Source organism: Panthera onca, chromosome B1 (genome assembly GCF_046562875.1).
Source record: "Panthera onca isolate mPanOnc1 chromosome B1, mPanOnc1 haplotype 2, whole genome shotgun sequence".
Lineage (NCBI taxonomy): Eukaryota > Metazoa > Chordata > Mammalia > Carnivora > Felidae > Panthera > Panthera onca.
In genome coordinates this window covers 144,149,368-144,154,054 of record NC_138342.1, presented here as the reverse complement: position 1 = coordinate 144,154,054, position 4,687 = coordinate 144,149,368, and the positions used below count along the sequence as shown (strand labels likewise).

Sequence of the window (4,687 nt, the reverse complement as noted above, 5' to 3'; positions counted from 1 at the left end):
GACCCATAATGCCAAACATAGTTTACATGGATGATGAGTGCATTTGCTTAAACAAAGGGACCCACTGTTTGTCATGTGGACTTTTGTTTGAAGAAACTATGAAATAATACAAATTATTTTTTGAAAACCTCATCAAAAATATCTACATTATAAAACAACTTTGTTGCAATTCCACTTATACTACAATTGCTAAAACATTATTTTTAATATCACCTTTAGTGTCTACCCAGTGTGGGAGCTGGCTGGCACTAGCTCAAGAGTCATTCGCATTCACCCCTTTCCAACTCTGTGTTTGCTAATCCTCCATATTGGCAGCTTAAAATTGGCATTTGTAGGGGTATATATACCTCAGAAATAAATTGTAAAATGCTGCAAATCAAGGTTCCTATGGAGATCGCATTGTTAATAGTCACCACCATAGCATACTGGGTCAACTTGCTTGTTTCTTTTTAGTTCAGTCTATTTTCTTAACCTATTTTTTTTTCCTATGTCTTTGTCTTTTCCTGGTTTTCCAAGTTTGTTTCGTTGTGTTTTGTTTTGTGTTTTCACCGGGTGTATTCTGTGCCAAGTCATTTACTTAGGGTTATATACTAATGACAGATTTCCTTACTTTTCATGTATCTGAGAATGTCTTGGTTTCCTCTTCATTCTTAAAGGTTATCTTTATCTAGTAAAGATAGAATTCTGGAATTATAATTATTTTATAACAGCACTTGAAAAATGTTATGTCGTCTTTTTCTGGTTGACATGGTTTCTGGTGAAATATCTGCTGCCATTTGAATTTTATTTTCCCCTCTCAGAAAGGTACTATTTCTTCCTCACTGCTTTCAAGAATTTTGTGTGTGTCATTTGTTTTCAGTTTAATTGTGATAAATCTTGAGGTGGATTTCATTGGAATTATCCTGTGTGAGTTTAATAAGCTCTCAAATCAAGTTAATAAGCTCTCAAACATAGGTTTATGTCTGTTGGTAAATTTAGGAAATTTTTAGCCTTATTCTTTTCTTCTCCTTCTGTGACACCCATGATACAAATATTAGATCTTTTGAGATAGTCTCCTGGGCCACTAAGGCCTGTTTATTCTTTTTTTAAAATCTATTTTCTTTGTTATTTGGGTTGGTTCATTTCTTTTTTTAATTTTTAAAAATTTATTTCTGAGAAACAGAGAGAGAGAGAGAGAGAGGGAACAGCGTGTGAGTGGAGGAGGGGCAGAGAGGGAGACACAGAACTAGGAGCAGGCTCCTAGCCTGCTCTGAGCTGTCAGCACAGAGCCCCTTGTGGGGCTCAAACTCACGAACTGAGATCATGACTGGGGCCAAAGTCAAACGCTCAACCGACTGAGCCACTCAGGTACCCCTCAGAGGTGATGAATGTCATAGATACTCATGTGTCCATGTTCATGGCTAATATGTTAATTCACGAACAGAACACTGCAGAGTATTGGGGATAGGTTTAAATTATGTCTTAACTCACACATGTGATCATAGTGTATTGATTTTTGTTTCTTTTTTTATATGTGTGAAGATGTAGATAACTATATATCTTTCATTCATAATAAGAATATTGAAATATTGGTAATTCTATGACATATTATCATCTCTATAATCACATCTTCTCCTCATTTTCTTAGTTCTTATCATTTCAGTGGCAGCCCAGTTGGCTGGATCAATGGATGAAGGGAATCACTTGATTGCATCTGAGTTTATATTTCTGGGACTCACTCATTCATGGGAGATCCAGCTTCTCCTCCTGGTGTTCTCCTCTGTGCTCTATATGGCAAGCATGACCGGAAACATCCTCATTGTGTTTTATGCGACCATTGATCCTCACTTACATTCACCTAAGTACTTCTTACTGGCTCGTCTCTTTTTCATTGACTTAGGAGCCTGCTCTGCCAAGATTCTTCACCCAAGATGATTTATGACCTTTTCAGAAAGCGCAAAGCCATCTCCTTTGGAGGCTGCAATGTCCAAATCTTCATCCACGTCATTGGTGGTGTGGAGATGGTGCTTCTCGTCACTATGGCCTTTGACAGATATGTTGCCATTTGTAAGCCTCTCCACTACTTGACCATCATGAGCCCACGAATGTGCATTTTGTTTCTGGCTGCTGCCTGGGCTCTTGGTGTCAGTCACTCACTGTTCCAACTAGCATTTATTGTTATTTTACCCTTCTGTGGCCAAATGTATTGGACAGCTTTTACTGTGACCTTCCTTGGCTCCTCAGACTGGCCTGTACAGATACCTACAGATTGCAGTTCATGGTCACTGTTAACAGTGGGTTTATCTGTGTTGGTTCCTTCTTCATACTCTTCATCTCCTACATCTTCATCCTTTTTACTCTTTGGAAACATTCCTTAGGTGGTTCCTCCAAAGCCGTTTCACCCTGTCAGCTCACACCACTGTGGTCTTTTTGTTCTTCGGTCCAACCATGCTTGTCTCTACATAAAAATATGAATGCTTCATGAATTGGTGTGCCATCCTTGTGCAGGGGTCATGCTAATCTTGTCTGTATCATTCAAATTTTAGTATATGTACTGCCAAAACAAGCGCCCAGTTGGTTAATTTCTATTGTTCTTCTTAAAGTTTACAGATTTTTCCCCTGCCTTCTTCATTTTGCTATTGAACCTATCCGTTGAGATTTTTATTTGATTACAGTATGTTTTAGTTCTAAAATTGCTTCTTCTATCTTCACTTTCTTTCCTGAGACTTTGTGTTTTATATTTTTTTCAAAATGATTATAATTGCACATGAAGCATTTGATATGATAGCTGGTTTAAAATCCTCTTCTGATAATTCTGACATCTGAGTTATTTCAAAATTGGGATCTATTGATCATTCTTTCTCATTCAAATAGAGACTTTCCTGGTTTATAGTTTGATGAGTGGTTCTCTCGTTTTCTGGATATTTTGGGTATTATGGTTGAAAAATTGCGTCTTATTAAAATCTGTTTTAGCAATTCTCCTAGGATAGTGTTCCAGAGAGGGAAAAGAAGCACTGTTTTTTATTGACAGGTGGAGGTGAGAGTCCAGATTCTTCTTTCAATCTTCTTTGATACCACAGCGGGAGAGAGGATGCCTCATTACTGCTGGAATTTCAGGCTTTGAACTAGATATCCACTGACATCATCTTGACTGAGAGGAAGAGGAATGCATCATTGCTGTTCTCCATGCGGCCTCCACTGAGATGATAGGGAGCAGGTAAGAGTCCTGAATCTCCTCAGAGCCTCCTCTGACACCCCAATGGGGAGAAGGGATGCTTTGTTGCTATTCAATGGTGGTAAAGACTAGGTTCTCCACATATTCTCCACTGGCACCAGAAGAGAGGAGCATATTACTTCCAAGTAGGGGTAAACATCCTGAATTCCCATTGCATTTAGCCTTTTCTGACACCACTCTACCAGAGAGTAGGTGGTTAGGAGTTTCTTATAATAGCTTGGTGAGGATGGAAGTCTAGTCTCCTCACTCAGTCTTTGCTGATGGGGGTAGGAGTAGCACTACAGTATTTTTCTTTGGTATTTGTCTGAAGTAGGATGGTCGCTGCCTGAATTTTTTATAACTTGCTTGGCCATCACTTTCCTGGTCATTGAGCTAGAAAAAGTAGGTTTTTCATGGGTATTTTGGCTTATGACCATTGGCATTTCCATGTTACTGACTTCATCATCAAGTCTGGGATACATAAGGCAAAAAAAGGAAACTCAGGAAAGTCACTGCTGTGTCATTCCTTGGTTATCACAGTTTCTAACAGCCTGCCTCCTTCTCTCCACATTTTAGAATCTTCTTATATTTATTCTATATATATATAGTTTCTAGGATTTTTAACTCTACTAACTAGAGAAATAAGGAAAAGTATGTCTAGTTCATGTTGTCTAGAACCACTTTCATCTGACTTGCCAAATCCAGCGAATCTGCAGGCAAGTGTGTGTGCTTGTGTATATGCATGTGTATGTGAAAATGTTATTCAGATTTAAGTCTCATGTATTGACACAGAGAATGAAGTGGGAAAGTGTCTGTGATGCAATATCAAATACGGAATTTTCAAAACGGCTTGAGGTATGATAGCATTACTTGAAACAATGCATTATATGCTAATTCATTTTTTAAGAATCACAATATTCAGAGGCACTTGGGTGGCTCAGTAGGTTAAGCATCCGACTCTTGATTTCAGCTCAGGTCATGCTTTCATGGTTCATGAGTTCAAGCCCCACATTGGGACAGTGCAGAGCCTGCTTGGGATTCTCTCTCTCTCTCTCTCTCTCTCTTTCTCTCTCTTTCTCTCTCTCCCTCTGCCTGTCTCCCACTTGCTCTTTTTTTTCTCTCTCTCTTTCAAAATAAATAAACTTAAAAAGAAGAATCACAACATCCATTTAGGTGTTTAGATTGTGTATTACAAAATATTATTAACTCATTGCTCTAAAATCTCTAAACAATCTCATTATTTTAGAATTTTGCACTTACAAATTCACAATTTTGTGAAGGCCTTATCAACATTAATATGGCCTCTAGTTATGGTTCTTTTTCTATGGGAACACCTGTCCTAAAATTTTATAATGTAACAGAGAGTGATATCCTCACAACTATATTAGTCACTAGGTACAAGGAGGGACCAGAGTAGAGGAACTGAATCAGCTCTTGAATTAGCTTTGAATCAAATTGACTAAGTATTTGTTTGGACATTTATCTCCTATCAGA

General features: G+C 38.1%; 1 non-coding gene and 1 pseudogene across 1 annotated transcript; one reads left to right on the top strand and one right to left on the bottom strand.

Moving 5' to 3' along the window:
- The first annotated feature begins 1,665 nt into the window (after positions 1 to 1,665).
- LOC132692963 (olfactory receptor 4F3/4F16/4F29-like) lies at positions 1,666 to 2,445 on the top strand (annotated as a pseudogene).
- On the bottom strand, positions 2,443 to 2,549 carry LOC132693404 (U6 spliceosomal RNA). Its single transcript, XR_009616790.1, has one exon. It is a non-coding gene; the product is annotated as a U6 spliceosomal RNA (small nuclear RNA).
- Between the last annotated feature and the right edge of the window lie 2,138 nt (positions 2,550 to 4,687).